Source organism: Sander lucioperca, chromosome 4, assembly GCF_008315115.2.
Source record: "Sander lucioperca isolate FBNREF2018 chromosome 4, SLUC_FBN_1.2, whole genome shotgun sequence".
Lineage (NCBI taxonomy): Eukaryota > Metazoa > Chordata > Actinopteri > Perciformes > Percidae > Sander > Sander lucioperca.
In genome coordinates this window covers 42,130,036-42,153,742 of record NC_050176.1, presented here as the reverse complement: position 1 = coordinate 42,153,742, position 23,707 = coordinate 42,130,036, and the positions used below count along the sequence as shown (strand labels likewise).

The following is a 23,707-nucleotide window of genomic DNA, read 5'->3' as shown; positions in this document are numbered from 1 at the left end:
TCAGGGTTTTGGTATTTGGTTTCCTGTTTTATTTTGTAGTCTGTCTTGTCTGTCTTGTCTTGTCTAATTTACTTCCTGTTTTCTGTTTTCCCGCCTGTTTGATTGTTCTGCCCCGCCCTGATGTGTTCCACCTGTTTGTATCACCTGTCCGTTGTTAGTGTTCATTACCTGGTGTATTTAGTTCCTGTGCTGTTCTTTGTCTGGTGTCGGATCATTGTTTTGTTGTTGCGTGTTTTGTGTCTGGTTTTTGTTCCTGTCAGTACGTCGTAGCCTGTTCAGTTGTTTCTGCCTGCTCCATTTTTGGACCGCCTTTGGTTTGCTCCTTTTTTGTATTTAATAAATCCTCGTGCTCATTACTCCTTCGCCTGCTCTCTGCATTTGGGTCCACCAGTCTCTCTCTGCACGTGACATTGAGACCATTCAGCAAAGGACACTGGGAAATAACAGATTCAACACTGGTTGCTATGGACTCATCACTAGGCTTCCTCAGTCATTGTATATTTTTTGCACATAGGTAAAGCTGCCGGAGCTAAACATTATATTCCAAAACATACATGTTTATTTTTAAAGCAGATTTAACAATTCGCCCTTATGAAATCCAATCGCCGCACGGCTGTCTTGGTGGACTCTTCAGAAAAGGTCATTATCTTCACTCGAGTTTCTGTGCGGGAAAGTCACCGGACAATTCATCTGAACATTGTCACACTGAGAAATACAGAGAGAGTTGTGTAGAGCTATTAATTAGCTTTGTAGCAGCTCATTTGGCAATGGCTTGAATGTAACGGACGTTCATTAATATCAAAAAGTTATGCACTAAAGCTTTAAACCTATCTCCTCCCACATTTTTTTTGCTCTATTGACATATCTATTTACTGAATTGGGGCCAGTAGAGAGGGCACCGCACTGGAACCGAACATCCCGGTCCCAATACAGGTCCTCACCACTCTTCAACTTTATCACTGAGGCTTGTTTAGATATAATATATAGTTCTGTTAAATCTTATCAAATAGGTCTGGTACATCGAAGCTGTCCCTGAGTGCCGTAATGCCTGCCGTTTTGGACGGTATCATTAATATAGGTAGTCTATAGATAAGGTTTACCTACACTGTGCGAGAACAGGCCGAAATTATAATTAAATTTGCAGCAATTCCTGAGCGTCTGAGAAGTTTTTTGCTTTTTCTCCGCCAGTCATCATGATTGGCTTAAAGAAAAACTGCCAGGCCATTAACATACTGATCAGCATTCATGAGGTGCTTTGCATTGACTATTTATGGTTAAAAATGGGCGTGTACAGTGCGGGATAAGAGGCTGATTCACAAACACACACTTGTGGGTAATCTGTGAGTTATGAAGGGAACATTGCTTACAGATGTGGGTACGCACAGTTTTATAAATCTGATTATTTTTGGCGTACGCCATTTTTGGCTTTTGGGCGTACGTACACTTTTAGTAAGGATCCTATGCACAGTTTTATAAATCAGTCCCCTGAGGCTGGAGTCAGGCTTCACTCTTTACTGGATTCTTAGTGGTCCAGTTGAACAGACTGTAAAACTTAAACAGAGTACAGCTGAAATAACATTAGTTAAATACATTTCAGTTTTACATTTAAATGTTACTATTCTTACAATACTTCTAGTATTAGACTACTACAATACTGTCAGTACTGGGTAATATTTACTTACAACTATCTGTATCTCTAACATAGTAAACAATATTGCATGCTGGTGAGCGGAGGATTAAAAAAACATGGACTCTTCAGAAGAGTTCATTATCTTCACTTGAGTTTCTGCGTTGGAAAGTCACCGGACACCACAATCTTCTGAACATAGTCATACTGAGAAATACAGAGAGAGTTGTGTGGAGCTGATAGTCTTAATTAGCTTTGTAACAACTTATTTGGCAATGGCTTGAATGTAACGGACGTTCATTAATATCAAAAAGTTACGCACTAAACCTTTAAACCTATCTCCTCCCACATTTTTTGGCTCAATTGACACCAAACTTAGGGAACTTCATCTCCAGACTGTCCTCGACAATTTTACCATTCAGATTTTTGATGTATCAAAAGTTGATCCCACAGTGCATTGAAATGTTTTACTGCATACAGTAGTGTAAACAAATTGTTCCAAACTAAACCTCTGATGTTCATGAATAAAAGTCACAACATTAGGACTGTAATGATATGCGATGAAACTGAAAGCGCGACATTCAGATCCATGAACCTGTGTCACGCTGTTAGAAGACAGAATCACGACACACCCCTTCCAACTCCCAGAGTTATCCTTCCCGTCCAGATCACAAGATCACATTGCAAGTTACGTTTTAAGCTCCTCTTTTTTCTGCTTGTGTAGAGCTACGTGAGCGCTGTCCGTGGACACAGAGTGCGAAAAGTGAGTCAGAGCCTCCCGGCCAGGTGAAGTGAGACTCTGTTTCCTGTGCTTTCTTTGGAAGGCTGGCTGCCAAAAATCGCACCTTACTAGCTAATTAATTAGCCTGAGTTAAACACAAGTTATCAGCAAACCGAAGCTGGTGGCTGGTGTGTGCGCCAGTGTTTATGCGTTTGTGTGTCGGCCCGCCTCCACATTTGGCGACTGGCAAGTATTAATGGTCCCATGGCATGAAAATGTAACTTTATGAGGTTTTTTAACATTAATATGAGTTCCCCTAGCCTGCCTATGGTCCACCAGTGGCTAGAAATGGTGATAGGTGTAAACCGAGCCCTGGGTATCCTGCTCTGCCTTTGAGAAAATGAAAGCTCAGATGGGCCGATCTGGAATCTTCCCTTTATGACGTCATAAGGAGAAAGGTTACCTCCCCTTCCTCTGCTTTTCCCGCCCAGAGAATTTGGCCCGCCCATGAGAGAGAGACATCATGGCTTTCAAACGAGCAAAGTGGCAGTTGGTCAAGGCCACACCCCCCCCCCTCCACCTTGCCCCCCCCCCTCTCCTCCTCATCAATAGCTACAGACCCAGAAATGGCACATACTAAGGAAAGCTCATTGTTGGACTGGCTCTAGTGGCTGTAATTCTGCACCAAGGCTGAATTCCGGGAAAGATACTTCAGATACAGTATTAGGGGACCACTAAGGCCTATATAAAAGATACTTCAGATACAGTATTAGGGGACCACTAACGTCTATATAAAAGAGACTTCAGATACAGTATAAGGGGACCACTAAGGCCTATATAAGAGACTTCAGATACAGTATTAGGGGGCCACTAAGGCCTATATAAAAGCATCCAAAGAGCACTATGTCATGGGACCTTTCATTTCAGACACTGCAAAGTACTGTGACACAGTAGCCATTTAATTTACTTTGTATATGTAAGAGAACTTGATTGAAGAATTCAACTCCACAATGGAGTTTAGTTCCTTTTGTTTTTCAACAGTATTTTGTTACAATCTAAACAAGTGTTAAAGCTTTGGCTATTTATTTATTTTACTTAGGTATATTGCTTATAATTTGCATAGTTAATATTGTTATTTGGTGTTCAGTTTATACATGTTTTTCAAATGTTATAATAAAAATATATATTTTTTTGCTAAACTTTTTTTCTCTGCTCAGTATGTGAGATGTTTGGAGTTCAAATCCCCTAAAGTCAGCCATATCAAAATACGCTTCTCTGCATTAACGCTGGCAGTTACAACGGGTGTTGCTGTTAAAGAATCATACAGGTTTACAATCCGGTGCTGCTGTGTTCCACCTGTGACCTGCCACCATCTTGCCACACTCTCTCTGCTACAATCCCCTACGCACAACTTACCAACTCTCACTTAAACTGTAGCCCTGTTCATTGGGCATAACGAAGGTAATGAGGAGGAATGTCTCTGTTTGACACCTATGCTGACAGAACCCTTGACATTTTTCTCCTCTTCTCCATCCGCCGCTTTTTCCTTTTCCTGCGGAGCAGCTATAAATAATGTTGGATGTTCTGTTATCTTCTGTAATGACTGGAGTTATCTGACTGTTTCTGCCTCCTGTTCTAGTTTGACTCAGATGGTGTGGGTAAAGTGCTCCATCTAGTGGACTGATAGCACAACTACAGCTCTTCTGTGGTTTTTCTGCCTCACACATGTTGGAACCATGGTTACAGCTGCTGAACCATCTCTAACTGTCCATGACGTTGTCCATGTCAGAGCACTCAGATCAGTCCAGTACTGTGTGTGTAGGTACAGTACATGGGAACCCCCATATTTAAACGCATTGCTATGCCTAACTATGCCCCGCAACACCCTGCTACGCCCTGAACTGCTACAACTATTATTTCTAGTCATAGTTCCACAATCTTTGTTGTTAGTATAAGTGCCACTGTTCATCATACCAACTGCTATAACTATTATGAATCATAATTCTCTATATCTGTATATCTGTATCAGTGTCTGTGTCCCAACCAGTGTTGGAAGTAACGCGTTATAGTAACTGATCTACTTTTTTCAGGTAAAAAGTAGTGTAACGCGCTACTACTGAAAATTTGGTATCGAAATATAGTTCCTTTTTCAATTCGGTGCAACGTTACTTTTCCCAGGGACAGATTAGACAGCAACACTGCCTTCTTAGCTGCGCGCTCACAAGCTCCACACGGGACGCTACGCTGGTAGCAGAGCAATCATGGCAAGCGAGAAGCAGCCAAAGCTAACTTTTGAGAGCTTTTTAAGCTTCGTGGCTTTTTGCTGGACGGCACTCTGAGCCAGGCAGACACAAAGCTGACAACCTCACAGATGGATGCGTGGTGATGGCCTCATACATACATGCAGCGGACCGCTGTGGACTTGTGTCGGTTGCACGGACATGCAAGGATTTCCAGAAAAGAGGCTGCATGTGTCTACAACAATGCACGGACCCCGGTACAAGTCGATACAGACATTACATAGTATACACTAACACCGTGTAACGGCGATGACCTGCTGATGTGCATTCAACCCGCGCTGGACATGTTCATAATGAATCAGCCGTCACTCTGTGAGTAGAGAATCCAGTCTGCAGTGTAGTTCAGACATTTCACTGATAAACCATAGATTGGCTTTATGGTCAAAGATAGTTTTTGTATAATTAACCTCAGTCTCTGCCAGAGATGCCTGTTTTTAAAAGTAACGTAAAAATAATGAGTAAAGTAAAAAGTTACTTTCCATAGGGGGTAACTAAGTAAAGTAACAGATTACTTTTTTAAGAAGTAATGAGTAACGAGCAAACACTACTTTTTAAAAGTAACTTCCCCAACACTGGTCCCAACCGGCTGCCCATCAAGAGCTTGGGTCTGTCTGAGGTTTCTGCCCAAAAGGAAGTTTTTCCTTGCCACTGTTGCACCAAGTGCTTGCTCTTAGGGGAATTGTTGGGTCTTTGTAAATTAAAGAGTGTGATCTGGATCTACTCTATCTGTAAAGTGTCTTGAGAAGAGTGAACTCTTATTACGATTTGATACTATAAATAACATTGAATTTAGCTGAAAATTAATTAAATGGCTTGATCATATTTACTGATACAGACACAAAGAACAGAAAATAGAACAGAATGTCTTATTTTATCAGTAATTATGATCAATAAAAAGGTCAAACAAATGCTATGATAGAGAAACTGTAAAACATCATTAGATAATCTACGTATGTTATATATGTACATTTTTACATATCTAACCTATAATATATACAACCTAATGGAAATGGTAAAAAACTGAAAACATGTCATTTCACTGAGTGACATGACATGACACGCTACTGTACTGCAATTTATATGGAATGATAATATAAACAAACCATATGGTCCAGGGGTAACTGCAGGCCTCTTTCTCCCTGTCATCTTCATCTGCCTCCTCCTGACCACTCTGCCTCTGTTCCTCTCTCTGCATCTGCAGCCTCCACTTCATCCCTCACAATCAATTATTTCTTTCCCTCTTCTCTTTCACTTATTTCTGCATCTCCTTCTATGGTCTTCTCCTGGAGAATTTGTTGAAGATCTTAAGAATTTTTGGTAACACTTTATAATAACCATCATTAATAGAGGGTAAATTGATAGTTAATTAGTCTTTAGTTAATTGTTAGCAAACACTAAATTTACTGTTAACAAACAATTAAATTATAATGTTTACTAATTATTAGTATAGTGCTGTTAATTAACAGTTTATTGTACACACATTATATCCCTCATATACTGTATTAGGTATCGGGTAATAATTCAAAACATTTTTGTAAACCTTTAAGAAACCATTTTTAAAACATATAAACATTACATAGATAGATGGACCAGATATACCTAACACTTTGTTAAGTGTTACTAGTTGATTTGTAAACCATCTATAAACAGTGTCTGGATGGTTATTATAAAGTTGCAACAGATGACTATAATACCTTGTTAAATAGTTAATAAATACTTTGTAAACCATCTATAAACATTATCTGGATGCCTATTGGAAAGTTGCGACTGATGTTTTTCATAGTTATTGGTTAATTTTTATCTATATACAGTCCCCTCCAAAAATATTCGAACGGCAAGGCAAATTCCTTTGTTTTTGTTGTTGACTGAAGACATTTGGGTTTAAGATCAAAAGATGAGTAGAAGACAATAGTTTAGAATGTCAGCTTTTATTTCCTGGTATTGACATCTAGATGTGTTAAACAACGACATATCACCGTTTGTTTGAACCCACCCATTTTTCAAGTGAGCAAAAGTATTGGAACATGTGACTGACAGATGTTTCTTGTTACCCAGGTGTTGCTTTTTAGGTTGATTGTTCAAACATTAAATAGCTCTGCATGACTAGTCTAACTTTTTATCCTTGGTTTAAACCTATAAAGACTGCATTTCTTGTTAAAGAGGATAAACCAACATGAAGACCAGAGAGCTGTCATTGGGAGAAAAGCAAGCAATTTTCAAGCTGAGAAAAGAAGGAAAATCGACCAGAGCCACTGGAAAAACATTGGGCAATGTTCTGAAAAAGTACTGGTCTACAGAGCAACAGACGTTGAACAGGTCGGCCAAGGAAAACAACAGTAGTTGATGACAGAAATACTATGAGAGCTGTGAAGAAAACCCCAAAAACATCAGTAAGTGACATCACCAACGACCTCCACAGTGCAGGGGTGAAGGTATCACAATCCACTGTTCGAAGAAGACTCGGAGAGCAGAAATATAGAGGCCATACCACAAGATGCAAACCACTCATCAGAAGTAAGAATCGGAAGGTCGGATTGGAATTTGCAAAGAAGTACAGAGATGAGCCGCAAAAGTTCTGGAACACAATCTTATGGACTGATGAGACCAAGATTAATCTCTACCAAAGTGATGGAAAGGCCAAAGTGTGGAGAAAGAAAGGAACTGCTTATGATCCGAAGCATACAAGCTCATCTGTGAAGCATGGTGGAGGTAATGGCATGGCTTGGGCGTGCATGGCTGCTTCTGGAACAGGCTCATTCATATTTATTTATGATGTAACTGATGATGGTAGCAGCAGAATGAATTCAGAAGTGTACAGAAACATTTTGTCTGCCAATTTACGGAGAAATGCATTTAAACTAATCAGGAGGAAGTTTATCATGCAGCAGGACAATGACCTAAAGCACACTGCCAACAAAACAATGGACTTCATTAAGGGAAAAAGTGGAAGGTTTTAGACTGGCCAAGTCAATCACCTGACCTTAACCAAATAGAGCATGCATTTCACCTCCTGAATAGGAGACTGAAGGGAGAAACCCCCCAAAACAAACATGAACTGAAAGAAGCAGCGTTAAAAGCCTGGAATAGCATCACAAATGAAGAATACAACAGTTTGGTGATATCAATGGGTCACAGGCTTGAGGCAGTTATTGCAGGCAAGGGTTATGCCACCAAATATTAAATGTTATTTACTTTAATATTATTTGTTCCAATAATTTTGCTCACCTAAAAATGCAGTGGTCTAATACAAACGGTAATATGTCCTGAGTTGTTTAATACATCTAGATGTAAATACCAGGAAAAAAAAAGCTGAAATTCTGAACTCTTGTCTCATGCTCATCTTTTGATTTTAAACCCAAATGTCTTCAGTGAACAAAAACAAAGGAATTTGCCTTGCCGTTCCAATACTTTTGGAGGGGACTGTACATATATAAATATATATATATTATACACACACACACATATACACATATACAGTCCCCTCCAAAAGTATTGAAACGGCAAGGCAAATTCCTTACCAAGCCTCTCCATTACTTGCCACAAGTAGTTCCACTACAGTCGAAAAGCCTTTTTCCGCGTCCACTGATAAAACTGCTCCATTGTTGGAAGATTTTTGGCTTCTTCTATTACATGAAATAGTCTGCGTACATTGTCTGCAGCATGACTCTTGGGTATAAAACCTGATTGGTCAGGGTGGACTAGCTTCTTGATAAAACGCTCTAAGCGAGAGCCAGGGGTCTCATTTATAAAACTGTGCATAGGAGCCTTACTATAAGTGTATGTATGCCCAAAAGCCCAAAATGGCGTACGCCAAAGAAAAGTCAGATTTATAAAACCATGTGTGCGCACACCTGTAAGCAAAGTTCCCTTTATAAATCAGAGATTACCTACAAGTGTGCGTACTTGAATCCGCCTCTTATCCCGCCCTGTACACGCCCATTTTTAACCATAAATAGTCAATGCAAAGCACCTCGTGAATGCTGATCAGTATATGAATGACACTGGCAGTTGTTAGACCGAATCATGATGACTGGTGGAGAAAAAGCAAAAAACTTCTCAGACGTTCAGGAATTGCATTACGGCACTCGGGGACAGCTTCGATATACCAGACGTATATAATAAGATTTCACAGAACTATATATTATATCCAAACAAGCCTTAGTGATAAAGTTGAAGATGATATGTAATATTTATTAAAAAAAAAAACACTTGTGTCTGACATTTCCCTCTGGAAACAGCCAGTTGCCCCCAGAGTGGCGAGGACCTGTATTTGGACCGGGATGGCACGGTTCCGGCGCGTTGCCCTACTGGACCCAATTCAATACATAGATCCAAGAGCTCAGCTTTAGGGAATCTAAATCGGCATATTAGCCAGTCATCGTCATGGTCCCTAGTCTCTTTCTCTCCTGATTCTTCCATTGCCACCATGCAGCATTACGCACAGGTTCACCACAGTATTTGTTTACAACAATTTGTGATTGTTAACACCTTGCCAACACAGCATCAACTAGTGGTATCCCCACCCCAAGATACAATTTGAAGACGAAAGAAAGTCTAATAGGCAAACACACTTTTCTTCATGCAGGTTTTGTCACGAACAGTATTAAAGTTAGGACCGATAATGAGGACATTAAGTGTAACGATTGCGCGAGAGCTTAACGGCTGTATTTCCAGACTTTGACATTTGATGATATATGCACAGTATTAAAGACAGATCTTTAGTTATTTACACAGTGTTCTGCCGTTCTCTAATGCTAGGGTATTTGATGCTATCCTGTATTCCATGCAGTCGGGCTATCCCCTCCTCCTGCGTGCGCTCCGTAGTGGACAATGTGACGGCGAGACAGCGCCGATTACACATTAAGAACACATTTTTATTAAAGATTTGAGTTGGATTTTACAAGGTGTTTATGGAACAAGTATCACTCAGTACAAGCAGAAATAACACTGCTGGATTTAATCTTCATGATAACGTGGATGATATGGAGTGAAAAGATGTGCGTGAGTCATATCAATACTTGAAAATATTACGAGTAATCGTTTTTCCCATTTACTTTCTGCAGTCTGACTTCAGTTCACCACCTCACTAGGGAAAGTACCCTTCTCTACGGCTGAAGTTAAAGCTTGTAAAACGGTAGGTCCTATTATGTCAAAATACTGTAGAAGAAGTTCTGATGGAATTCCATCCAACCCTGGTGTTTTCCCTTTTTTAACCATTTTTAATGCTTATTTAATTTTCTCTAACATTATAGGGTGACCCAGTTCTTCTGCCTCCTCTGGGTCAAGAAGAGGCAGGTTTAGTTCTTTTAGAAACTCCTGGCACTGTGTCGGATCTGGGTTGCAGGAGGACTCATACAGCTTTGAGTAGAAGGATTGGAAAGTGGCGGTGATATCCTTAGGATTTGTTTGAGATACCTCGATCTGTGCGGATGCTGTTGATAGTAGCTCTGGAATTGCTTTGTTTTAATTTCAGAGCAAACTATTTGCTTGGTTTACAGCCGTTTAAATAGTAATTTTTCCTCACTGTGCATTATGAACTCAACTCTCCTTCTTAGCAAATCATTCAGCTCTGCTCGACTTGTGACTAGAAGAGTATGTGTAGATTTAGAAAAACAAGTCTTAAGAGATTGCTCTAACAATTTACAGCGTTATTCCAACTCTGCAATCTTTGCCTCTCTTTTCCTCTTCAAGTTGACTGCGAAGGAGGATGTGAAATCCCTAATAAATCCTTTAGTGGCTTGCCATGTATATGCAGGATCAGGAACTGAGTCGGTATTAATTGATATAAATTCAGCCAGTTTGGTTCTAAATTCTGAATCAAAAGCTGTGTTCTGGAGAAGGGAATTATTAAATTGCCTTCTCCTAGATCTTTCTCCTGACATATCACAATGGAATTTGGATTGTAGACTGAGTAGCCAGCATTCATCATTTCTTACAGTCTGGTTAGATGTCCCTTCAACGGTTGGTTTCAAAACTTACACACGGTATCCTCCAGTCAAACTCGGTACAGTGACCCAAACACCATTAGTCCACAGGTGCTCAGTCGCGGCCCGGCATCAAAAGCAAAATCCCACCGCTGTCCTCCGGTTCCACGCGGTGCTGGGCGATCCGTGGCTGTAGCGCGTTCTCCTCCTCTTCTAATGCAGCGAAAGTGAACTCTCTCCCTCCGTAGGTCGCTCCCAGGCAGCGCGCAGATGAACGAGTCTGGGTTGCATTCAGCGTACAGCTCATGTTGTATCCCTTCAGGCATCCGAAGCCGCTGGATCGTGAATGTGATGCAGTCAAATTGGTCCGGCTCACATACCATGACTTTCCAGCATCTCAGATGTGTTGCTGCGAGGCATTAATTTCGGCCAGCACTCCCTTCACTGTGCTATATATCACTGATTTAAGTGCACGTAGGTGCTTTTCCAAGACCCGGTGGATTAATTCCTCCATATTAGAGAATGTGTCCAAATCAGCTGCTCCATTAGCCACCACTCCATTAGCCGACAACATGCCTACAGTGGGGGGCCAGCTGCCCCCTCTTGCCCCCCTGTAGATCCGCCTCTTTCTGGTAAGTATGAAAGCCCAGAGAAAAAAAAAAGTACAAGTAAGTTAGTGACTCCATTATAACTGAGATAAAGCAAAGATAGGAGAACTTGCTAAGATATATTACAAACAGCATCAAATTATCTGCAGGTCAACAAGTGTTAAATTCAGTTCCCTGTGGACTAAACCTTCTTAATACTGCATTTCCATATCAGTTCGATAGAAAGAGGAGCATCTGTATTTTTAAAAGTATTTAGAACTATTCCATTGGAATTTCTAAATACTCTGGTAGACCGCCCAACCCTAATTCAAAACCATTCAAAGGATTACTTCAACATTTTCAAATTGCTTTGTCTCACCACAGTGTTAGGAGTCCAGGCCATATGTTGACCACCCCCACTGCGATGACACAAGCCCGTTTGAAAATCAGTAAAGTACCACTTAACAAAAGAGAGTAAAAAAAATAGAAAGTGTGCATTTCTGGACATGTGATAGAGAATGAGAGCACATACTGTATATGAACAGAAGGAGAGACTAAAACTGATGTAACAGGACATTAATTTGTGACAAGATGACATTGTTCACTGCCATGTAGCTACATGCGACAATGTTAACACCAGTTTTAAAAAACACTTCAGCAGTTCTTACCTGGAGCAGACGACCAATCATAGAAGTCCGGCTTAGAGTTGCATAAGACTTAGCTAAGAGTAGAAAAAACTGTTGAAACCGGAGCGTTCAGAACAGTTGAAAATATGAATGTTTTAGCTCACAGGGATTTCTCTAAAATATGTTTGCTTCATTATTTGAAGTTTTACATAAAAATCTGACATTATAACATTGTAGATATGACAAAAAATACGAAAAACATAATATGTCCCCTTTAACCAGTAGACGTCAGCAATGCCAGCAGTTGGTCAATAGTCACGAGTGCAGCGCTGTGGTTGTACTGGGCAGCTACCTGTCGTAAATGTTTAAACTCAAATACAGTCAAGATACAACTTGTTCCACCACAATATTCAATTGCATGTGTTTACTGATGCTTGTGAGAAAAGAGGCATCTTCATATATACTGCCTAATTGTGTTGTTGTTTTTCTTTGTATGTCATATAGATGGAATTGTTCCAGTACCAGAGACACGACACATCTCATTTTACCAAGACTGTCTTCAATCAAACCTTCAGGATGAGTTTATGTGTGCACAAGAGGGGTGGACACAGAACAAGGATAAACAACATCTGGATGATATCTATACACATCTGTACATCAAAGCTACTGGTGACGTACACATCAACACACAGCATGAGGTCAGGCAGCTTGAGACTGTGGAGCCAGCAGATACAGCGACAACAATTAAACCTTGTGACATGTTCAAACCCCCCTCTGGAAAAGACAGACCCATAAGAACAGTACTGACCAATGGAATCGCAGGAATTGGAAAAACGTTTCTTGTGCACAAAATTGTGTGGGACTGGTGTAAAAAAGAAACCAATCAAGATGTGCATCTCGTTTTCCCCTTCACCTTCCGCCAGCTGAATTCATGGAAGGGAGAAAAGGTATGTTTGGCAAGGCTCATTCGTGTATGTATTACAGGGACAAGAGACATCAAAGAAGAAGCTCTTAATCACATCTTTAAAGCTCTGCAGTCATCAGGAAACACCAACTTTGACAAGAGTGAATTCAAACTTCTGTTTGTCTTGGACGGACTGGATGAGAGCCGCCTTGATCTGAACTGCTCCACCAATAAAAACAAGGCAGTTGAAATTGATGTGACAGCGCCAACCTTAGTGGACAAGCTGTTGACGAACCTCATCAAGAAGAATCTGCTTCCCTCTGCTCGCCTCTGGATAACAACCCGACCTGCAGCAGCCAATCAGATCCATTCTGATTTTGTAGACATCACAACAGAGGTCAGAGGGTTCTCCGACCCACAGAAGGAGGAATACTTCAAGAAGAGGTTCCGCAATGAGGAGCAGGCCGGCACAATCATGTGCCATATCCCAGTCTTCTGCTGGATCACTGCTACAGTTCTGGAGGAGGTGATGAAAACCAGAGAGGGAGGAGAGCTGCCCAAGACCCTGACCGAGATGTACGCAGAATTCCTGGTGTATCAGATTCATCAGACAAAAGAGAAGTATGACCCAGAAAAGTGCATTCAGTACATTAAGTCATTAGCAAAACTGGCTTACCGTCAGTTGGAAAAGGGAAACCTGATCTTCGACGAGAAAGATCTCAAAGAGAGTGGCATTGATGTCAGCAGAGCTTTGGTGTGCTCAGGAGTGTTCACAGAGATCTTCAAACAGGAAAGTCTGAAAAAGAATGAGAAAGACAAGATGTATACCTTCGTCCATCTGAGTGTTCAGGAGTTTCTGGCTGGTCTTCATGTAGAGAGGGCAGTCATTAACAGAAACAAGAATGTGATGTTTGGGCAAAGTTGGTTTGAAAAATGGCGAATGTTTTTCAGCAAAAAATCTGTGATGTTTAAGGTCCACAGGTTTGCTATTGACAAGGCCTTACAGAGTCCAAACGGACACCTGGACTTGTTCCTTCGCTTCCTCCTGGGCCTTTCTCTGGAGACCTGTCTGCAGAGAAAAGCATCAATCTGTTCCACTGTCTGAATGAGCTGAATGATCGTTCTCTAGTGGAGGAGATCCAACAGTCCCTGAGTTCAGGAAGTCTCTCCACAGATAAACTGTCTCCTGCTCAGTGGTCAGCTCTGGTCTTCATCTTACTCTCATCAGGAAACGATCTGGACGTGTTTGACCTGAAGAAATACTCTGCTTGAGATGAGGCTCTTGTGAGGCTGCTGCCAGTGGTCAAAGCATCCAAAAAAGCTCTGTAAGTGCACTGATTACTGAAGATACTAACTGTATCAGATGTGTAGGGTTGTTGTCAACTAATGAATGTTTTAGTCAAATGATAGTCAATATTTAGTCAACAAATTGCTTAGTTGATCAATTGAAAAATCTAATTGTTTCTTCAGTTTCACTGTACCTCCACAGATTAATCCAGCCAAATGAAGAAAAAAAGATCTGCCACTTTGTAGTTCATTTGAGGCTGAAATTAATTAGTGTGAATGATTGAGATCCAACAGATATGACTATATTTTTTGAAATTTCATTTAATAGTTTTCTGATTCCAGTAATATACACAATGAAAGACACATTTGTTGTGTTTGAATCATTAACTCAGGCTGGACAACCGTAGAAATGTGTTGTGTTGTAGATGTGTAAGTCATTTCAAATATAGATCAGAAGTGAAGCTTTCTACTGCACTGAATCTGAGTCCACACTGTAAACTGAAGACTCTCAGGTCAGGAACAATAAAGCTATAAAGGGTGATCCATTAGCTAGCAGTCCTGGTTGGGACAACCACAGAGTTGTCGATCTGTGTGGAAGAGCCCGTCCCTTGAAGGAAAAGCAGCTCAGTCTAGTCAAGGCTGAGTTTCAAGTGGTGTGTGGACATTCAATGAGAGATGTCAGTCAGTCAGACAGACAGAGATACTTAGCCTACTGGTAATTGTGTTTCAGACTGGGGAAAAGAGAGAAACTGTTTCAAATGCAGCAGTAAGGTCCAGAAGGATGACAACAGAAGGGAGAGAGGCTGCTCTAGCAGTTTCAAGCCACTCAGTGACAGGAATGAGGGCAGTTTTAGTTGAGTGGCCTGCCTTGAAACAAAAAATGTTGGGATCAAGAAGGTTGTTCTGGTGAAGATAAGAAGAGAGTTGGTTGAAGATAGCATGTTTCAGTGTTTTGGAGAAAACGAAGAAGAGAGACAGGTCTGTTGTTAACTTCAAAAAGGTTGAGTGTGGATTCTTTTGGAGAGGGTTCACTCTTGCTTGTTTGAGAGAGTCCAGGAAACAGCCGGTTGACTAGGTGAGTGAGAAAAGGGTGACCCAAATCTTTCACAAGGTGTAGTCATTTTTATTTTAAGTGTAAGTCATATCAAATACAGATAAACATGTTTGCACTTATGTTCTGTTCATATTTTTAGGCTGAGTGGCTGTAATCTGTCAGAGAGAAGCTGTGAAGCTCTGTCCTCAGTTCTCAGCTCAGAGTCCTCTATTCTGAGAGAGCTGGAGCTGAGTAACAATGACCTGCAGGATTCAGGAGTGAAGCGGCTCTCTGCTGGACTAAAGAGTCAACACTGTAAACTGGAGACTCTCAGGTCAGGATTCAGCTCATGTTGAATGTCGCTTGATATACAAGTTAATGTATGTTCAAAAATATACCCAACATCTTTCAGCCAATTGTTGTGTTTTCAAGACCCACAACTTCCATGTTTTAATTTAGTCTCACTACTCTCATCAGCACATTCTTCAGCAGCAGCATGCAGCTTTTTCAATCTAACAAGCTAGTAAAGCTAATAAACCCACTGTACACTATCTGCCATGAACCAACAGCAGACAGACACAGTTAGACACTAGCTGGTAAAGAAAGTTCAACATCTAGCAGCTTAAGAGCAAAAAATATCATTTTTCTTAAGGATTTGTGGAGCCTTAGTCCATTTTTTAACCTCAGAACTCCGTATGATACTCTGTGATTTACTCACATATCATTCCCAGTTCAGTTGGCTGCATCATAAAGATTATTTGTGATCTTACAGATGTCTGCTGTCTACCAGCCATGAAAGAGAAACCTTTAGGGCTGTACCAACTTAAGTCAAATGACTTTGTTGGGTTTTATGCCAACTTTTAAATTCAATATTTCCAGACTCTTCTGCTTTATTTTGCTCTTTTGTTGGACTGGCCTTGGGCCACTGCAGAAGTTTGCCAGTTAAGTGAGAGGTCAAAAATAAATTAATGCAGATTTAAGACAAATTACTTTGTGTCAAATTCTGGTGGCATTTCACTGTTCAACAACAATGTATTTCAAAGAAGTGGACAATTTAGCTAAAAAAAAACGTTTAGCTAAAATTAGGAAATTTACACTGAAGAAGAAAGACATGATGAAAATTAATTCATTATTATTATTGTAAATTCAATTCATTGTCTGCGTGTGTGCGTGTGTGTGTGTGTGTGTGTGTGTGTGTGTGTGTGTGTGTGTGTGTGTTTGTGTGTCCAGTCTGTCAGGCTGTCTGATCACAGAGGAAGGCTGTAAGTCTCTGGCCTCAGCTCTGAGCTCCAACCCCTCCCATCTGAGAGTGCTGGACGTGAGCTACAATCATCCAGGAGACTCGGGAGTGGACCTGCTTTCAGCAATATGGGTGGATACATACTGGAGACAGGACGATCTAAGGTATGAACCAACAGCAGAGCTCACTGTTGGTTCACAGTGTGTACCAGCAGCCCTGGTGATAACAGTAAAGAATCTTGTCCGCGCTGAGACTCAACTCCTATTATTAAGTTACATTCTTATTGGAACACTTTGAGGACATCTGGATTATGTTGATGTTCAGAGTTAATCTTTGACCTTAGCAACCTGAGATGTTTGATATATTTTGAAGATAAGAGATGAGGAAGCTTCTGACGGTTCATTCTGACTTTGTTTGTTCCTCCAGGCTGAAACCTGGTCTGAGGAAGTGTGAGTGTGCTTTCACTTTGATTCATAAAAACAAGGCACAACATCTTACAGTAGGATTAGTATTGTGTTAGTATTTTTTTTTATTACTAACAACCATCAGTTAAACGGAAGTCACATTGTCAAAACTATTCACACAGAGAAACAGAAGTCACAAACTGTGGATAATTTTTTATTGCTTTAACACAAAATGCAGTCAATGACCACAGGACTTTTCTTTGGGAGAAGTAAGCAGGGATGTTTGACTACCTGGGGCCTGTTTCATAAAAGCAGAATATATAAATCCAGGATAACTGATAAAGCGAGGCTTGACCTAGTCTAATCTGTGCATCCTGGCTTGGTGCGTTTCACGAAGGCCAAGCCAGGCTGAGGAGGAGAGACTAGGTTGAGCCAGGCTGAAGTAATTCAGATAGATGCGCGTCCACGGCTTTCCTCAAAAGACCGCGAGGTCGATCACAGATTTACTGATGCCAAAATGGAAACACATTATTTGTATAAAAAGAAAAGAAACACGGCCGCTGTAATGAAACAGAGAAAGCGTAGCAGACGATCACGGACTGACTGAATGACGGAAATGTAAGTAGCCTAAACATATACATTAACTGACCACTGCTCTGAATTGAAACCGTCATAATCATACCATTCAAGGATTAGGCTACTAATCATTTGCACAAATTAACAGTTGTACTCTTTGCCTTAAAAGTAAGCAGAAGATAATGTTACTCAGGAAATTTACCATGAAGATCAATTTTCTACAACACTAGAATATGATGCATAAATATCTTTCGCTCTGTTTCTCCCTCTCTCTCATGGGTTAAAATATAAATTACCTAAGTCATATTAACTTCCACTGCTCGCTTTTAATGCAAAGTGTACAACTGTTCGTTTTTGCAGATGACAGTGACTCAGTGAATGGTTTCAGTTAAGAGCAGTAGTTCGTAAATGTATATTTTTAGACTATCATTCAGTCGGTCCGCTATTATCTGCCACGCTTTTTCTTGTGTTTTTTTAATTTTAATTTTTTATAGAGGACGAGTTTCCTTCTCTACATATTATATGCCTTGCTCCCTTGTATTTATGAACATAGAAAATAAAGACACTGAAGAAATGTGACTCTAAAATCTAGAAACTATAAAGACAATTAAGTGATAAATTCCATGCACACTGTAAACATGAATGGAACAGAGTATATTCATCAGTTATTTCCCCGCCAGCTAAATATAAGGTCAAAAACCATTGAGGTGTCCTCTCCCTGTTGTAACATGAATGTACAGTAGCCTACATCACTATATAGTTACTGGTCCAGTGAGCTAAGACTATAATTTGGGAGGATTGTACAATTAGGATATGTTCTTTAAATTGTACAATCCTCCCAAATTATAGTCCCAGTTTACTGGACAACACAATTTGTGTGCTAAGAATGCCAAATACAATGCACATGGAAGCGGAACAAACATGATCCTTATTGTTAAAGAATTTAAAAAAAATTAATCAACTAAAATAATTCAAGGTGCATTGGTCAACTATAGAAATGTACAGCGTTGTATGTATTGCCCTTAGTAACAGACTTCATTTAAAACACATTTGAAATTTTATCAGCCTTTTCTAATTATCTCAACAACTGCTATAATATATTCATCAAACTTCTAACAACAATATGAACAGCAGTCTGCATACAGCAATATAACAGTAACGATGACCCTCACATGAATAATTATAAAAAAAAATAATGGTCACAACTTTAAATAATAACAGTACTTAAAGGAGAACTCCGGGCAATTTTTACGTTAATCCTGATCGCTATAAGTATGTGAGTACTGTCGATAGCAAAAAAAACGAGCCAAATCGGTGCTAGCTAACTGGAGCTGCTGCAGCTAATGCCGAGAGCTCCCACTTAGCTAAAACGGCAGTTTTGGGGGCATATCATAAAGAGTGCCTTTGTGCCTCTTAACAGACACAAAATGCAATTAAAATGTCTGTGCAACATGAACAGGGCCCTTACATGACAACAAGATGTGTTTTCAACTCAGACATTGTTTAAATTCACCTACCCTGTTAGCTGCTAGCTGCCGTCTGGGATGAGTGAGTGTTCAGCCAGGCTACGGTAATAATCAACAAGCAGCAGTTCCCTGTGTATTTGTAGCATATATATCTATTTTGTGTGCGATCCATCTGGCGTTGGTGAATAGTAGTCTCTGCAGTGGCGAACTGTGTGTTAGTTGCCTTAGCCAGGCTAGCAGGGCCGACCGGCATCCTTCTAATTCCTCCCCGCCTTCCTCACCTGCCGCGGCCGACAACAATCCACGGGCGCCCGCTGGTCTGGTGGATGTCCTCCAGAGGACAGTTCATGCTTTCGCTGCGAAATTTTTGCAGCGAAAAAAGTTTATTTCCCCCTCAAAAATAGGTAATTGAGCACTGTAGTGGTTATGATCATATCAGTGACTATGTAACTACATGGAAACGGGACAAATGATGCCTGGTTCTTGTAAAGTAACAGCGTTACAGAAGGCTAGCTGTAGTCTTGCGCTGAAGTCCCGTGGGATTTCAGTTGTAGCAGGAAAAGGTAAACAGCAGTGTGCAGATGGAAGCGTGGTGTGAGAAGAGTGAAGAGCGGAGGTGTTCACAAGGGAAGAAGCTTGGAGTAACCTATGGAGCTAGAGCTAGCCTTCAGTAACGCTATTACTGTACAAGAAACAGGCATCATTTGTCCCGTTTCCATCTAGTTACATAGTCACTGATATGATCATAACCACTACAGTGCTCAATTACATATTTTTGAGGGGGAAATGAACTTTTTTTCGCCGCAAAAATTTCGCCGCGAAAGCATGAACTGTCCTCTGGAGGACATCCACCAGACCAGCGGGCGCCCATGGATTGTTGTCGGCCGCGGCAGGTGAGGAAGGCGGGGAGGAATTAGAAGGATGCCAGTCGGCCCTGCTAGCCTGGCTAAGGCAACTAACACACAGTTCGCCACTGCAGAGACTACTATTCACCAACGCCAGATGGATCGCACAGAAAATGGATATATATGCTACAAATACACAGGGAACTGCTGCTTGATGATTATTACCGAAGCCTGGCTGAACACACTCACTCATCCCAGATGGCAGCTAGCAGCTAACAGGGTAGGTGAATTTAAACAATGTCTGAGTTGAAAACGCATCTTGTTGTCATGTAAGGGCCCTGTTCATGTTGCACAGACATTTTAATTGCATTTTGTGTCTGTTAAGAGGCACAAAGGCACTCTTTATGATATGCCCCCAAAACTGCCGTTTTAGCTAACGGGAGCTCTCAGCATTAGCTGCAGCAGCTCCAGTTAGCTAGCACCGATTCGGCTCGTTTTTTTTTGCTATCGACAGTACTCACATACTTATAGCGATCAAGAGTAACGTAAAAATTGCCCGGAGTTCTCCTTTAAAGGAACAACAATATGCACCTGTTGTATTTTAATCCAGGCTGATAACAATAGGGTAAAACTGCTGGGTGATCAGAAAAGGCTCCAGGATTAAATAAATCCTGGCTGTTAGCCTGGTCAGGAGCAGGCTAGCTGCACAGAATAAATCTCCATGGTGATTTATGTGCCTCCACTTTCGTGAAACCGAGTCAAGGCTTAAATCATCCAGGATAACTGATAAATCCCGGCTTAGTCCCTTATCTTGGTTTTGTGAAACAGGCCCCAGGTAAGTTGTGAAATGATATTTCTGTTGTTGTTTTTATGGAGCAGAGCCCTGATAGAATCAAACTCCATCCAGAAAAATAGCATTTTAAAAGTTATTTGCGTGTCGTCTTGCAGACAGACCTGAAAAAGTATGAACTCTGACTTTTTACAATCATCATCATGATGTCATTTCGGAATACTTTCTATCCCTTAATTGCAATTAAAAAATGGCACAATGTGTACTTCAAGTCAGACATCAGACATCAGATGTCACATTTCCTTCCTGCAAAAGGCAGTAAACATTACTCCGCCAGATGATACTTATACCTAGGGTTGGGTACCGAAACCTGGTTCCACTATGAAACTGATTCCTACACAAACGGAATAATAAATTGAAATCATTTTCAATTTAAAAAAAACTCCATAAAAGAGCCTTTCTTTGATTTCATTTTTCAGTTTTTCAAGAATCGGTTTAGGAATCGGTTTAGGAATCGGTTAGGAATCTGAATCGTTTTAAAAGTACCAGTTTGGCATCGGAATCGTAAAAATCCAAACGGTACCCAACCATACTTATACCGCTACACCATCAAGAGCATCCTCACAAGCGATGCTTGCGTAAGACGTGCAGCATCATCAAAGACACCCCAACTCACCCCAACCACAGACTGTTCACCCCACTCCCATCCGGGAAGCGTCTCAGGTCTCTACGCACCCATACTAGCAGGTTCAGAGGAAGCTTCTTTCCTGCGGGTGTCACATTACTGAACTCTAACTCTGCATACTATGACTACTATTTCTAGTCACTGTCCCATTATCTTTATTGTGACTATTATTGCCACTTTTCATCACACCCCCAACCAGCACCGTCAGACACCGCCTACAAAGAACCTGGGTCTGCCGAGGTTTCTCCCTAAAAGGGAGTTTTTCCTCACCACTGTCGCACTAAATGCTTGCTCTTGGGGGAATTACTAGAATTGTTGGGTCTTTGTAAATTATAGTGTGGTCTAGACCTACTCTATCTGTAAAGTGTCTCGAGATAACTCTTGATTTGATTTGATACTATAAATAAAATTGAATTGAATTGAATTGCATTCCAGTGATAATTAAGCCACTAAGCCCCCCCGGACAATTCGCACTACTGTACATATTGTAATTACACCTATACATAGCCATATTCTACTGCTCTTCATACTATTCATCCTGCACATACACTTATTCTTACTACTCTTATAATGTTACTGTTTCTGCACTGTTACCACACTGCACATAGCTGTAGATACAGTACATATCTGTCTATATGGTTCATACTGTATATCCATATTTATTCTGTTTTTTTTACTATATATTCTGTTAATACACTGCATAAATCTATATTACATATATCTATTTTTACTACTATTATGTCACTGCTACTACATTGCACATATCTGTACATACATTGTTCATATTACATAGCCATATTTATTCTGCTCTTATAACACTGCAATATATTTCTTGTCCTGTAGATGCACCACCTGTCTATACTTTGTATATCATATTGCACTTTTCTGCTTTTTTTGCCATTCTGGCAAACTGCATTTCATTGTCTTTGTACTATTATGCACAATGACAATAAAATTGAATCTAATCTAAAAAATCTAATCTAATATTGTTAACCCAGACATGACGCTGTTTAATTTCCCGATGTATCTGTGACTTCCACATCAGGTACAAAGCAACAGAGGTTATTTTGGCCATATGATGACAAAGAAATGTTGTTGGTGCCTACAGCTGTACACCGGCGGGTACGCAAGTAGCATGATTAAACACAAATGATCCCCATATATATATATATAGATCATTTGTGTTCACCATTGTATGACGCAACATAAATATTTTATTTCGCCTTGGTGTGAACACGGCATAACACTTTTTTATGGACACCATGCAGCCAATCAGAATTGAGTATTCATCCACACAGTGTTATACTTTGTTATGGCGACTCCTGCACTCATTTTCTTATGTCTTTTGGAGGAGGATTGTGACTCGTTTGTGAGAAAAAACACTCAAACTCCCCATGCTGTCACCTGATTATACCTGAGAATGACCTCATGAGAAGGAGGAGCTGAGGTTAAGATTGAGAATAACAGTTACTTCTCCAAATTTAAAGCAACACTAGAGAACTTTTTGTATCTTCAAATAATGTTTCCAAAATCATTTCAGTGGTTCTTCAACTCGTAACAGGGTGAACGGCACTTCTGCATTCACTTTGTGGCTCTCTACCAGCTATAACCACGTTATGCAAGTTTGCCAGATCGGGTAGCAGATCTGTAGTTCCAATGAGACAATTCCGCTTCCAACCTGCAGGGGGGACCGAAGAGGAAAAGTTCTCTAGTGTTGCTTTAAAATCCAAAGTCTAAATTTCATGAACTCAAAATAAATAGAAAACTAAATTAAATATAAATCATCTTTTTTACTGTGAATTAATGAATACAATTATTATGGCTCTAAAACATATTGAAATATAAAGACGATTTTAGCAGATTATTTACAACACAATAAAGTGATAATTTCAAACAGCTGATTTCAGCTGAAAGAGATGAAATAAGATCTGATGATGATGAGAGCGTGTGACCAAATACAGGAGAGTGATTACACTAAAGCCTGTTTTTTTATACATAGAAACATTTAAAAACAGAAGGAAGTTGAATTTAAAGCTTGTGTTTCTGCATTCTATTCTCATTTGAAAGATAATCCAAAGACGTGTTTCATTGTGAAGATTGGATCTAATTATCAGTCAGTCTGTTAATAAAGCAACAAATAAACAATCAGGTTTGTTAGATGATAAACTGCTGCTGTGTTGTGTCTTGTTCTCTCCGTCAGATTCCTGTGAACTAACACTGGACACAAGCACAGTGAACAGAAGACTCAAACTGTCTGACAACAACAGGAAAGTGACACAGGTGAAGGAGGATCAGCCATATCATGATCATCCAGAGAGGTTTGAATACTGGCCTCAGCTGCTGTGTAGAGATGATCTGACTGGTCGCTGTTACTGGGAGGTCGAGAGGAGAGGAGAGGTTCGTGTAGCAGTGAGTTACAGAGGAATCAGGAGGAGTGGAAACAGTAAAGACTGCGGGTTTGGAGAGAATGATCAGTCCTGGAGTCTGAGGTGCTCTGATAGTGGTTACTCTGTCTGTCACAATAAAATAACAACACACATCTCCTCCTCCTCTGTCTCTGTCTGTAGGAGTGTATGTGGACTGTCCTGCTGGCTCTCTGTCCTTCTACAGAGTCACCTCTGACACACTGATCCACCTCTACACCTTCAACACCACATTCAGTCAACCTCTTTATCCTGGGTTCTGGTTAGGG

The 23,707-nt window shown here is 40.5% G+C and overlaps 1 long non-coding RNA gene across 1 annotated transcript; it reads left to right on the top strand.

Moving 5' to 3' along the window:
- Positions 1–3,990: 3,990 nt before the first annotated feature.
- LOC118494899 lies at positions 3,991–23,387 on the top strand. The gene is made up of 3 exons (XR_004897104.1): positions 3,991–4,000; positions 16,676–16,698; positions 23,216–23,387. It is a non-coding gene; the product is annotated as an uncharacterized LOC118494899 (long non-coding RNA).
- Positions 23,388–23,707: the final 320 nt, after the last annotated feature.